Below are 15,030 nucleotides of genomic sequence, written 5' to 3' on the forward strand. Positions count from 1 at the left end.
ATCAATTTCTGCTTTGATCTTTATAATTTCCTCTCTTGTGTGGGGTTTGGGTTTGTTATTCTCTTCTTTTTCTAGGAGTTTGAGGTTCTGCATTAGATTATTTATCTGAGTTCTCTCTGTTTTCCTAATATGGGCATTCACTGCTATGAATTTCCCATGTAGAACTGCTTCCATTGTGTCCCATAGATTCCTAAATGTTGTACTGGCATCATCAGTTTCTACTTGTAGAAACTGTCTAATTTCTTCTTTAATTTCCTCTGTGACCCATTGGTTGTTCAGGAGGGTGTTATTCAATTTCCAGGTGTTTGTGGAAGTTTTGCAGTTTTTCATGTTATTGATCTCCAATTTTATTGCACTGTGGTCTGATAATATAGAGGGGATAACTTCAGTTCTCTTACATTGACTTAGACATGTCCTGTGAGCTAGCATGTGGTCTATTTTGGAGAATGACCCATGTGAAGCTGAAAAGAATGTGTATTCTGATTTTTTGGGGTGGAACACTCTGTAAATATCAATTAAGTCCATTTGTTCAATAGCTTGGTTCAGTTCTAGAATTTCGTTGTTAATTTTTTGTCTAGATGATCTGTCTATTTGTGATAGTGGGGTACTGAGGTCCCCCATTGTAATTGTATTAGTGCTTATTTGGTTTTTCATGTCCACTAATATTTGTTTTGTATAGCTGGGGGCATTTGTATTTGGTGCATATATATTTAGGATTGTCATCTCTTCCTCTTAGATTGTTCCCTTCACAAGGATGTAATGACCCAGCATCCAGAAGGAAGCTCCCCGCCGCCATCCCAGGCTCCTAGGGCAGAGAAGCTGAGCTGTCTCCACCACCTGGAAGGGAGCTCCCTTGCTGCCATCCCAGGCTCCTGGGCAGAGAAGGTGAGCTGCTCCCAGCTCCTGAAGGAAGCTCCCCACCGCCATCCCAGGCTCCAGGGGCAGAGAAGCTGAGCTGGTCCCAGCACCTGGAAGGAAGCTCCCCCGCCACCATCCCAGGCTCCTAGGGCAGAGAAAGTGAGCTGCTCCCACCTCCTGAAGGAAGCTCCATGCCACCATCCCAAGCTCCTAGGGCAGAGAAGTTGAGCCGGTCCCAGCACCTGGAAGGGAGCTCCCCTGCCGCCATCCCAGGCTCCTAGGGCAGAGAAGGTGAGCTGCTCCCAGCTCCTGGAGGAAGCTCCCTGCCACCATCCCAGGCTCCTAGGGCAGAGAAGCTGAGCCAGTCCCCACACCTGGAAGGGAGCTCCCCTGCTGCCATCCCAGGCTCCTAGGGAAGAGAAGGTGAGCTGCTCCCAGCACCTGGAAGGAAGCTCCCCACCACCATCCCAGGCTCCTAGGGCAGAGAAACTGAGCTGGTCCCAGCACCTGGAAGGGAGCTCCCCTGGCACCATCCCAGGCTCCTAGGGCAGAGAAGGTGAGCTGCTCCCAGCTCCTGAAGGATGCTTCCAGCTGCCATCCCAGGCTCCTAGGGCAGAGAAGCTGAGTTGGTCCCAGCACCTGGAAGGGTGCTCCCCCGCTGCAATCCCAGGCTTCTAGGGCAGAGAAGGTGAGCCCCTTGGCCCCAGAAGCACCCCCCCCCGTAGAAATGAGAAGACATGTAAACAAGCCTCAAAAACAGACTTCCAGATCAAGTACACAAGGATGTAATGACCATCTTTGTCTCTCTTAATTAGTTTTGATTTGAAATCACTTTGTCTGTGAATAAGGTTGCTACCCCTGCTTTTTTCTGGGTTCCTCTTGTGTGGAGAGCCATTTTTCCATCCTTTTACTCTCAGTCTATGAATTTCTTTTTGAGTTAGGTGTGTTTCTTGAATACAGCATATTGCTGGATTTTGCTTCTTAATCCATTCTGTCAGTCTAGTTCTTTTGATTGGTGAATTGAGGCCATTAACATTGATAGTTATAATTGAGAGATATTGACTCATCCTTGTCATGATGTTTTTCTGTTGTTGGCACTTTTTTCTTTTTCCCCCTTTCCCTTTAGTTTCTTACCTTATCTGGTGGCTTCATTCTGTTGAGCCTCGTGGAGTTGTGACCTTTGTTGCCTTTTTCTAGGATATTGCTTAGAATTGTCTGGAGTGCTGGTTTGGTATTCATGAAATTTCTCAGGTGTTCTTTGTCATGGAAGTATCTAATTTCCCCATCAAGTTTGAAAGATAATTTTTCAGGATACAACAGTCTAGGTTGGAAGTTATTTCCTTTTAGGGCTTGAAATACTTCACTCCAGGCTCTCCTGGATTTGAGGGTTTGTGTTGAGAAGTGTGCTGTGATTCTGATGGGCTTTCCTTTATAGGTGATTTGTTTCTTTTCTCTGACTGCTTGTAGGATTTTGTTCTTCTGTTGGGTTTCTGGGATCTTGACTATTATATGTCTAGGTGTAGATTTTTTTTGATCATGGCTGGGTGGAGTTTTATATGCCTTGCTTATCTGTATGTCCAATTCTCCTCCTCTGTCTGGGAAGTTTTCTACTATTACTTCTGTGAACATTTTTTTATGTCAATTTTACTTTCTCCTGTTTTTTCGTGGACTCCTATCAGTCTTATGTTATTCTTCCTTGCATCATCTAGCAGCTGTTGAATAGATTTCTCATGGTCACTAACTATTTTTAAGAAATCTCTGTTTTCATGGTCCTTCACTGCAATTTTGTCTTCTATATCTCATATTCTATCTTCAGATTCTCTTAATCTGCTCTGCATGCTTTCAATGGAGTTTTTAATCTCCTGAATATCTGTTTGAATCTGTTTCATGGATTCCATTTCTTTCTTATGTTGGGTGATCATGGTTTCCATTTCTTTCTTATGCTGGGCATTCCTGGCTTCCAGCGTGTTTCTGAGCTCATCTATTTTTTTTTTTAATCAGTTTCTGTTCTAGAGCCTCTAATCATGTCTTTCACTCAGCTCACCATCTCTGTAGTTATATGGGAGATTATTTCTGCTTTGAATTTTTCAAGAGCCTCATTCATCTGTTTTGTTACTTCCTGTGCTATCAGTTCAGGGTGTCCAGGTGGTTGATTATCAGACTTTTGGACTTCATTTCCCCCAGAAATTGCCTTTTGTGGGGTGGAAGTCTGGGTTTGTGACTTTCTTAAATGTCTTCTCATTTTTGTTTTTAGTACTATCCCTGGTTTAGTTCCTGGGTTGATATTATGAAGTTGTTTATTGTAAGTATCTTTGTTGATCTATTTAAAACCCTTATGAAGTGATTGCTTCTCAGAGGTGTGTACTAGATATAGCTGGTCTTTAGGATTTGAGTCTCTAATGACTCTGAAGCTATCTCATTTTCATTATACCAGGAAGGAAAACTGTTTAGATCAATCACGACACTTTAGCCCAAGTCATACAATCAGTAACACCATAGCATCAAATACCTCTTAAAGAATGACATTTTGTGGTAGTTATTAATCTATCACCTTTAAAAAATAAATGGACTCCTTCAAGGTGTGTCTCTGCTGTCACAATAGACAACATGGGCAGCAGTGTGCAGTTATAAGTCAATGAGTCTTAGTAAGCTAGTCCCAAACCAGTGAGATTCAGGCAGATTTCTGGCTGCAAGTCCCAAGGTGAGTTCCCTGTCCTCCTGCAGGGTTGCACTCTGTGAATTTCTACTGCAGGTTTCAGCTGCTTTTCCCCTGAAGAAAGTCCAGTTTCCGATGGGAGCTGATAATCCCTCCAACTTAGCAATCACGGTGGTCTGGTGTGCCTTTATTGCAGAGATTCCCTTCACTTTTCCAGTGGGCTTGTTATCATTAGGGAGACTGAGACAGGTACTCTCTCTGTTGTTCACTTCTGGAGCTCGGGACAATGGCTTTTGTCCCCCTGAACCTCTGCAGTGTGTGACCAAGTGGCTGCACAGCCAAAAGGCCAGAGGTAGGGGGGCATATTGTTGGAGGCACCCACACGGCCAAGTGGTCAGCTGGTGGGCCTGCCCGGGGGGGGTCCTCCTCACTCTGTCCTGGTGTCTGGTGGAAAGCTGGTGGAACAAGCCGGAGCAAGCAGGTCCCGCCATAAAGCCAACTTTTGATATCCAATTCTTGCTCCTCCAACAGTATTTCTTGGAAGACTCTGGATAAAAGATAAAATATATACTTTTGGACACTGGAATAAATTTTTAAAGAATGAGACATTATTTATTACAAAAGCCCATCGTCCCTTGAAATGAATTTAGTGACTAAGGCAAGTTTGGTTTGAGAGAAGAAATTTTCACTGCAGCCATAGAAGCAAACTAGTATGTACTCTTAGCACCAGAAGAGCTAAATGATTTTTAAAAATAGGTTACTTTTTTCAGTTGATGTGAGTGTACAATGGCAACATATTGAACAAAGGAGCAGGATCATGAGTGCAAACGTTCAAAGGGTAACACTGTCCTGAGGATGTGGACCATAGGGCAACTCCAGAGTGCTCAGAATTGAGTTGCTTTGTTATCTAAGCTTGAGTAATGAGCCAAGGAGGTATCTATGAGTCATCCTACTTCTGTTTCCAAAACAGACTCACTCGACCTGATTTAAGAGGCATTAAAAGGGACAAAGTTGACATTCAGTTGATATTCGCAAATATATTTAACTAATTTGTCTTGCAGGCAGGGAACATGTTGGGACAATCTTCAACTGCATTATGTGTGGTCTGGGAGCTTTGATCTCTTTATGCTCTCTTTATATTGAGAAAAAGCTTTGAAGTATCCTGCAATGATGAATACAGTAGATGCCTGTTGTAATGGATTGCTATGAAATTGATTTCAGTAGAGTCAAACTCTTGTCTCTTGATTAAACTCTCCTGTGATTTAAAAACATTTTGCCTCCCAAAAACCTAAAGAAGAAAGTTAGTCATACTTTCTATTTTCAACCCAGGGAAGGTTATTTACCACTTATGCTTGTTCTTCAAGCTATTGATTACATAAGGTATCTGTGCCAGAATGGCTGTCACATTAACTACTACCTGTGGAGGTAACATGATTCCCCCACATCTATATCTGAGTAATTGTTTTTCAATTGAAAATAACTTTTTGAGTGATGTTGATGGTTTTGACATGATGCTTTTTCTTATGCCTATTCCATCGATTAGGGAAATGAAAGCAAAAACTAAAAATAGCAGTCTTTTGGATTTATACTACCCATGGATCATAAGTAGGTTGAGTTTGACTTTGTCTGATACCTTAGTGCATATGAAAAATAAGTCTTGTAGCTCAGTGTCTCTTTCTCAGCTCTTTGCCTAGGCTTTCCTAATTGGACCAAAGAGTTGGGTGAGTCTACAGCTCCTTTAATCCTACCTTTGCTGAGTCTTGAGACTCACAGGCAAGAGTCCTGGAAGAGAGGTGGCACTGTTGGTCACTGTAAATCTTAGTCATTTTTCAGGGGGAAGAACAAGGTTGTATAGCATACTTGTCCTTCCAATAACTTTCCTTTTCCTTCTTCTTCCCTTCCTGTCTCTCACTACATTCTGGTCCTTCCATATTCCAAGGCAGCTGGTTGTGTGGTATCAGTACCTTGGAAGTAGAGACAGGTGCTGAGAACAGAGGACTGAGATGACCCTGTAAGTGGACATGAAACTTTTCCTAGGTTCCATTAAGCCTTTGTCAGACCTTCCGTGGAACCCTCATCCAGTAGGCACGGGTCACGAGAACCCCCTGGACTTTGAACCTTCTGGGTGAGTTTTAATTTTCCATAGCTTGGTGCTGTACTTTTGAAAGGGTTATGCAGCACAGGTTCGATCTAGGTAACACCCATTTCTGGGAGAGGAGGGCGAGAGTGGGGTGGGGGAGGCTGTGCTTTTGTGATCTGGAGACTGGCTATAAACTTAGACAAGTTTGTAACTCTTAACAGTGAGACAGTGGTCTTTAATAAGCTCAAAATCATCACACTGGATTGACTTTCACTTCAGGAAGATCAGTTTTTGGCTTGAAACTCATTCATAGTGCTTCTTTAATGAGAAAAATAGCGACCTGAGAGGAGGGAAGCCCTTTTAGAACACAAATAGCTATTATTACAATTTTAGATAACCCAGTCTAACAGAAGGCCATGTGATTGAAAAGACAGATGATAAAATCTAAATATAAGTAGAGCCTGAGAATATACCCTTTCTTCTAGTGCTGACTGTCTAGTTGTGTTTGTTATCTAACCCTGTAATTAGGATGGCATTCAGAAAATATGAGGAAAGTTGGTATTCTTTTCATAACCCCCAAGTCTTTGCATTGCTGCTTGAAACTTTTGGCTTCAGCTTTTCCCTGTTCATTAACCATGCCAAAATTTTTAATCTAACACCACTGTTAAAGAGTGGCAGGCTTCCAGGGAAATATATCAGCCAGGCTTATTAATTTCATGCCAAGTGCTGGAGGCGTGAATGTAGAGAACGCTGTTTGACTTTGGATAATAGGAATCAGGCAGCTTAAAGGCAAGGGATAAAGATCAGGAGCCCCACGTCTCAGGAGGAGGAGCAGGTGCAGGCTTCAAGCAAGGCCTTCAGGCCCAAAGGGGCAGCCCATGCTTAAAACAATCTGCAGTGTTCTTTCTTTCTTCTTCTTCTTCTTTTTTTTTTTTTTAATTTGGCATGTGCCTCTCACAGCTTAACAGACCGCTGCTCCACAAAGAGGGGTAAACAGAGAAAGGGAAATTAAAAAGGGAAGTCCCAAGGTAGACAAAAACAAATTAGGGCAAACAAATTACACAGAGTCAACAAATAAACAAGGGAACATCTGTGAATATATTTCTTGGATTTTCTGATTCTGAACGCAACCTGAGAAATAGTAGAGGGAGGTGAACAGTGCAATCTACAACAAAGTCCTGTTTGGAGAGAATGAGCTGAACACGAAAAGAGCCTGAGGTACCCTGAAGTCCAACGCTCAGCAGGGTGCTTGGGGAAAAGACCAGAAGCTCTGCAGGTGGCTCTGCACTGTCTTGGGGAGCTGACCCCGCTGCGTTCTTTGCTGTACTCCTGGCTTCCCTTGGGGGCAGGTGGTGTGGTGTGTGCTGCCAACCCTCACATAGAAAGAGGCTGTAGAAATACAAAGAGGTGGCAGTCTGCTCACATGAGCAAACTAAAATAAAGCAAGCAACATTCCAATATGGGACATGTGTTCACCTTATCCATCTTCCACATCTGTTCCAGTGGGCACATGAGCTGTTCCAGCCACTACATATGTGCCAGGTGTTGACTGGATGTTGGGAAATATTTGAGCTGCTCCTCCTGGCAGTTAGGTTGCTACTGACACAATTTCCCTTTTACCCTGAGGCTGGTGAGAGAGTTTCAAGGTTCTGAAGGAAGTTCAGCATATAGCATACTGTTAACCAAAGGCATAGCTGAAATTAGAGACAGATGAAGAATAGGAATTGGCTTACAGCATCTCCCAGGGACCTTCTCTTTCTATGAAATGTGAGCAATTAAAATATAGTGGTGGAGAAATGACAAATATTTGATTTATTCATTGCATAAACTAAAATAATACTGAAATACTTTCTAAAACTTTGAATTGGTAAAGTTTCATGAAGTGTGCCCTTCAGGGTCTAGATTACTTTTATTGCTGTGCTAAATGCCCTACTAACCATCCTCTGTTTAGAATTCATTGTGCATATGATAAACTAGAAACATTCAAGAAGAGAGAACTATTTGGAGGTGTTTAAATGCAAGAATGAAATGAATCTCTGGTTCTCCTCCTGTTCCTCACTTATATTATTTTGCTTCACTACTTATTCCTAAGTGGACTACAACAAGTGAGCTGTGAATACAAGAATTATATTAGATGTGGTCAATTTACATAAATAAGAATGGTAAAGTTATATTATATAAGTATATTAGAAATAGTCTAGTAGATAGCATTTGGTCTATAAGTAAACTGTAAGGAGTAACAGTAAACAGAGAGTTAATAGCAATCAATAACTCATTGAATGTGTAATGGAGACACCCAGATATTTTTTTCTAGCTAAAGTGGATATGTTGTGTGATTTTTGTTGAATTATTTGTTTTCTGTCTGCTTGCCAATTTGTAAAAATGGCCATGACCATATTTCTTCATAGTCTTTCAAGAAAAAGTAGGAAGTCCAATCAGTGCCTGGGAGACACTATCAATTTTGGACATAAATTGTCTATAAAAATGCTGGCCTCCATGTATTATTAATTCTTGTCATAAGGCTGTAAGGAATCTTGTGAGGTCAGCCTGTTCTCACGCAGTTTGCGGTGCTTGCTATTTGGAATTTCAGAGAAATGCTATAATGGATTATTTCAAATTCCTTTGTGTCAAGGTATTAAGATGAGGTACCCAATTACTGTCGAAGCCCCACTAAAAACTCATTGTGGAATGCAAGAAATCCCTATCATCAAATATGTATTGGGTGTCTGTTGGGTGCTTTGTGTTTCATTTGTAACTATTTGCTATGATTTAGAGTTAAGGTCTATAGGCTCTTACTTGCTTAATTTAGTAACTTTTCTCCCTATTCATTTTTCTAAAAAAAACTTCAGATTTTTTAATAAGCTAACTATGCCCTCCCTGGAATGAATTTGTTAGAGATTTGTGAGAAATTCAGGTTTAATGCCAATTCTGGAGTGAAGGCATGGGAAAAATCTTACGAGTGAAGTATTACTTCAAAGGCTTCAGCCACAGTAAGCCTAAAAGGATAAACAGAATATGGTTTGTAATACTGTTATGATTTCACTTATACAAGAAACCTGGCTCTGACTTAAACTACAGTATTTGTTGTCCTGTAAGTCTTACAGAAAATTATTTCATTATAATTATGTTTTAAAAACTTTCAGTGGTCTTGATCCTAATCTACTTACTCCGCTTGATGAAGTACTCAAATCAGTACTTAGCATAGGCTTCAAACTTTCTACATCCCTTTAGGGCACTAGAGGTTATGGGGAGTGACATGCTTAATATGAATCATAGTGTACTTATAGGTAGCCCATTTTCTGGGATTTCAAATCACTCTGATGATTATGGCAATTAGCATGTTTAGTGTCTGTTTTTACTTGATTTCTTTGGATACTGATGTACCTACTATTATGAATTTAAGTTATTTTATTTCTTATACCAATTTAAAATTTATAAACTAGAGCTGAGAGAACTAGTAATGGTCTTTTGTTAATGTGTGATAGTGCTTTGTAATTCTTAGAAGAATGATGCTATGGAAATTCAAGGTAGTTATTAGTCTAATTAACCAAATAATTTAATGAGTCCAATTAGTTCTTAACTTTGCATTGCTTGTAGTCTATTAAAAAGTAATTACCACTCCCGCTCCCGAATAAGATGGAGTAGCTAGTATCAGACTAACCCTCCTGCTAAGAATAACTATCAAACAGATGTTTGCAGGCTTCAAAGGGAAATCAAGGCAGCAGCCAGGACTGGATACATCAAGATCTCTAAGGGAAAGAAAGTGTATTAAAGTTAACTGTACACTCATTGTTGATTTTTCCTTTTGGGTCAAGGCATAAAATATACACAGAAATCTTGCAGCAGGGTAATCACTGGGTTGGGAGTCAAATATGTAGTTCAAGCCTCCCAAGGCAGCTACAGAATAAGAGAAGGAACTAGGACTAGAGGAAAGGGAGCTGTAGAACTTTGAGCTCAGTATTCAGCTTGCAGTTTCTCTGTGAGTCATTTGTCATATTCTAAGTATAAATGTGGAATGAGACACTGATACACTAAGCAGAATGTAGCTTCAAGAGGTTAAAAAGCTACAAATAGAGGGTAGTGTTGCAGTGCTAAGGAGATTTGGAGCTCATGAGGAGGGGTTCTGGTAAAGAATCCAAGTTTCCACTGATACTCCTGTAGGGCCAAATACTAGCAACATCAGAAAACTAGAAGTAGATTCACCTTGACTGCTTCAGGATGATCTTCTAGTTTGCCAAAGCCACAAAGGAGAGTTGCTATACATTAAACAACAACAACAACAACAACAAAAACTAGGCATAGTAATAGGAAAAGGAACCAAATGAACACAAGTAAAACAAAGAAGGAGAACAAACCCTCAAACAACAACCAACCCATTGTGATGGCTAATCTTTTTTTTTGGTACCAGGGATCAAACTCGGAACCTTGTCCTTGTGAGACAGGTGGCGGCACCACTGAGCTAAATCCCCGGCCCTAATGTTGGCTAATCTTTATTGTCAACTTGATTGGATTGGAAATGACTAGGAATTAGTAAAGTACACTTATGGGTGTCTGTGGGTGTAACTGTGGGGGTATTTTCAGAGATGATTGTTATGTGTACTAGCAAACCAAGGTGGCAGACTCAGCTGAAATGTGAGCAGCACCTTACAATAGGGCAGGGCCCAGATGGACCAAAGCAGAAGGCAGAAGTTTATTAGAACATTCCCCACCTCCTACCCCAAAGGCTGCTATGAGGCAAGTAGCTTTGCTACATGATGCTCTTTTGCTATGATTTTGCTTCTCCTCAGGCCTACAGCAAGGAAACCAGCTGACCACGGAGTTAAACCTTTGAAACCATAAGCCAAGAATATCTTCCTTTCCTTAAGTTGATTTTCTTAGGTATTTTGTCACATTGAAAGCTGACTAATACTCCCTCCCAGGCAATAAAACCAAGGGGAAAAAAAGCAAAGATCCAAATAGAACTACAAGTTATTCAGATATTGAGGTTCTCAGACACAAGCTTACTTAAATATAATAGTGACTAAAGTGTTCAGTGAAATAAAGGAAACAATGAAAGATTTCACTGGAGAGAAAGAATCTATAAAAATGAATCCAATCCTATAACTAAAATTACTTTACCTGAATTAAATTATTCAATAGATGAGTTAAATTACATATTATAGCTTAGTAAAGGGATCATTAAACTGGAAGAGAGCCAGGTAGAATATATCCAGATTGATACACAGAGAGAAAAAAGGATGGAAAATATAAAATATATATGGAAAATGGTGGAAAGGCCTGAACATATGCAATTGGAGTTCCAGAAGGAGAAAAGAAGCAAAATTGGACCAAAGTAATATTTGAAGATAAATTGGCTCAGAGTTTTCATAAACCCATAGGGCATTAGCCACAGAAGTAAAAGTTTTAAGTGTCATAGGTGGTTTAAATGCCAAGAAAACTACACCTAAACATATCATAATAAAACTGATAAAAACAAAGATTAAAGCAATCTAAAAAGGTACTATAAAGAAAAGAAACATGTTTACAAAAGCAGCAACATGATCAACACTTGACTTTTAAGAAAATGAAAGAAAAGTAAGAAGAATTAAGATGTGCTATTGTCATACTTTTTTGTTGCTGAGACAAAATGCCCGGCACCCAAAGTTAAAAGAGGAAAGGTTTATTTAGCTTATGGTCTGTGGAGGTTTCAGTTTATAGTTGGCTGGCTTCAAAGCAGGGCAGCATGGCAGAGTGGTGCCTTGCAGAGGAGAAACAGTTCATAGTGGGTAGAAAGCAGCAAAGTAGCAAAGAAGTAGCAAGCAGCAAGTGATGACAGCAGCCTCCTTTCTGTCTCTTATAATTTATCCAGGCTACATGCCTGGATTTTTATATTTATAAAAATATAAATCAATATTCCCCTTATAATGCAACAATGGTAATATTGTGAAATTTGAAATGTTTATAGAATATAAAGAATATATAGCATTCACACCCAGGTAGGCCTTCTCATTATCCATGCCCAGAACTATGCCAAATCAATCAGTGGACCAATTTAATAATCACATACCCTTAATCCCAGCATCACATACTTAAACTCAACATCATACACCCTAGATCCAGCTACCTCTGAAAAGCCCCACCTATGACCACATGAGGCTGTAGGAGGCATCTAGACACAAGCCATAACAGTTATGTACATGTACCAACTTCCCATGATGAAGGTAATCATTGTGTATTGCAAACATGTACAATAAAAATAAAAATTAAAAACCAACAACAAAAAAGAAAATGAATGGAAGCTGAAATGACATTGTGAGGCAAATAAAAATTTAGGGAATTCAGCTATAGCAGATGAACATCAAAAGAAATAACAAAAGGAGTTCTTCAGGCAGAAGGAAAATGTTCCCAAATAGATGGGCAAAAATTCAGGAAAGAAGTAGCAAGCAGCAAAGGAAATATATAAATATATATAAAATATATAAAGGGAAGGGAAAATATATAAAAATATAAATATATAGAGAAATATATAAAGGAAAATTTATAAAATATAAATCAATATTCCCCACGTAAAGCAACAATGGTAATATTGTGAAATTTAAAGTATTTGTATTATATAAATATGTGATGACAATACCACAAAAAGTGGAAGAACTGTCTAAATTAAAGTTTCAAAGGCCCTTGTATTTTCTGATAGTGATAAAAGTATTCATATGTGGTAAACTATAATAAGTTAAGACCATTTGTTGTAATCTCTAAAAAACACTAAAATATAATAATGCATATGTAACAAGCTAGTAGAGAGAATGAACATAATTAAAAAGGATTTATCACACAGAAGACAAGAGGAGAGAAAAAAGGAACAAGGAATAAATGAGACAAAAACAAATAATAGTTTCATAGTTTTGAACTCAAATATATCAGTCTTTACATTGAAATATAAATGGACTAAATCACGCAAATTAAATTAAAGATAAGCAGAATATAAGAAAAACAAAATCTATATATATTTTTTATATTCATTTTTTTTTTGGTACCAATGATCAAACTCGGGACTTTGAGCTTTTGAGGCAGGCGGCAGAACCACTGAGCAAAATCCCTGGGCCAGTAGATATATTCTTTAGGGACACAAAAATAGTTGAAAGTTGAAGGATAAGATGATATAACATGTACTACCAACTAAAAGCAATCAGATATTAATAACAGATGAAGTACATTTTAGAGCAAGAACTATGATAACAGAACAAAGTTTTTTTTGCCTTGGCACTACTGGGATTTGGGGATGGAGAATTCTTTGTGGGGAGGGACCATCCTGTGCATTGTGATCATTATTGGCATTCCTGGCCCATAGGCACTGGATGCCAGTCTCATTCTCTACCTCAAGTTGTGACAACCCAAAATATCTCCAGATATTGCCAAGTGTCCCCAGGTGAGGACTGTTTACATAGAGAAAGAGACAGTTCACAATATTAAAAAATCAATTCCAAAGGTCTCTAAAACAATGCTACATTTAAGCTTTACTCTTCTTCTAGTGTAAGCATTAAGGTTATAGTTTTTCTCCAATCACTGCTTTACTAAATTTTCATTGCATTTCTTTTATGCACACTTTAAAATGGTATTATATAGCTTAATTTTCTAATTGTTTTGTGATTAATAGTTTTTCTGTTACTGATTTATAAAGAACAAAAATTAGCATGTGGAAAATGTGAACAATGTGATCTCCAAAATCTACTGAACTGCGAATAGAACTCTGTACTTAATGTACAGACACATATTTTCTTTTCAAGTGTGTGCAAAACATTCACTGAATAATTGATATGCTGGGCCATAAAGCATGTACCCAAAAATGTCAAAAATTTAAAATCACATACAGCATATTCTCCCACCACAGTGGAAGTCTGCATAAATTTTAAGTTTATGTAGAAGGAGAAAATATGATGACAGCAATTTGATAAAATTTAACACCTATTCATGAAAAAAATCTTTAGCAACTAGGAATAGAAAGTGACTATCCTATCCTAATGATAAAAGATATTAAAAAACAAGTGATAACAAACATCACTCTTATTGATTAAATAGTAAAAATCTTGCTCTTGATATCAGAAATGAGGTAAAAATGCCTTCTACTGTCACTTTAACTCATCATTATTTTTGAGTTCTTAGTGCAATGGACAAAAAGAAAAAACAAAAAACAAAGGTGTTATATAGGAAGAAATAAAACATTTTGTTTGTAGTTGGCAGGATTTGTACATTTTAAAGTTCTAAAAGAAGAAAAAAAGAGCTAGTTTAGCAAGACCATTGTATACAACAAAATCAATGCCTAAAATTCAACTGTATTTACAAATACCAGAAGCAATAAATTAAAAATCAATTTTAAAAGATGCCATTTGTGCTACCAAAAATATTTAATAGAAAAAATGTAGCAAATCATATCTGAAGCTTGTACTTAAAACTATTAAATATTACAGACAGAAATAAAAGACCTAAGTAGAGGACTATAACATATTCACAGGTTAGAAGGTTCAGTATTGAAAAGGTTGTAATTCTCCCCAAAGTGATCTATAGATTTAAAGGCATCTTCAAAATTCTAGCATTGAAGGGTGCAGGGTGGAGCTCAGTGACAGAGCACTTGCCTAGGATGTTCCAGGCCTTCCTTTAATCCCCAGAACTGCACACATTTTTGAAAAAATTCTAGGAAATTTATAAGTTGATTCTAAAATCTATGCATAAATGTAAATGGTCAAGAATAGTAAAATCTTGCATAAGACCAATTTTGGAGGTTGTTGAATTCTAGATGTCAAAACTTCTTATAAAGCCATAGTAACTAATACTATTTTTTGGGTCCTAAGGTAGGCCCTAAGTGACTAAAGGAACAGAACAGGAAGTCTCATATATATCCCAGACTACTTTATTTATGACAGAGGTGCCATAGCAGTACAATGTCAAAGGCTGTTTTCTTTTTCCTTTAATAAATGGTGATGGATCAATTGGATATGAACATGAAAAAAACCCCAACTTTGTCCTCTATCTCAGACCATACATAAAAATCACTCATCAGTGGATCATAGATCTTAAAGTGAAATACTTTTTCTAGGAGATAACAAGGTATTTAAAGTATTAGAGAATGTACTTAGGACTTTGGAATATGTAAAGTTTTCTTAAGTAGAATACAAAAACAAAACAAAACAAAACACTAAAACTGAAAGGCTGATGAACTGACTTCACTAAAATCAAGAATTTTTATTCATGTGTGTCCTATTTATTTCACTTAAGAGTATCGCCTCAATGTGCATCCGCTTAGCTATAAATGTCTCTAATTTCTCATTTTTTATGGCTGAGTAGTACTCCATTTTATAAAAAACCCACATTTTCTTGATCCAGTCTCCAGTTGATGGGCATTTGGGCTGTTTCCAAGTTTTAGCTATTACAAACTGCACTGCTATGAACATGGGCACACATA

At 38.3% G+C, this 15,030-nt stretch overlaps 1 protein-coding gene across 2 annotated transcripts in view; it reads left to right on the forward strand.

Moving 5' to 3' along the window:
• Nucleotides 1-7,202: 7,202 nt before the first annotated feature.
• The window catches only part of Fbxl4 (F-box and leucine rich repeat protein 4), a 357,862-nt gene continuing 350,034 nt past the window's right edge, over nucleotides 7,203-15,030 (forward strand). For both annotated transcript variants that reach the window (XM_087187955.1, XM_087187956.1), the window contains exon 1: nucleotides 7,203-7,361. The gene's annotated coding sequence lies outside the window, so the exon portion shown is untranslated. The remainder of the gene's footprint in view (nucleotides 7,362-15,030) is intronic.

The sequence above is a fragment of the Heterocephalus glaber genome, unplaced genomic scaffold (assembly GCF_053883595.1).
Source record: "Heterocephalus glaber isolate CG9 unplaced genomic scaffold, H.glaber_assembly_v1.0 deba00001523, whole genome shotgun sequence".
NCBI classification, from domain to species: Eukaryota; Metazoa; Chordata; class Mammalia; order Rodentia; family Bathyergidae; genus Heterocephalus; species Heterocephalus glaber.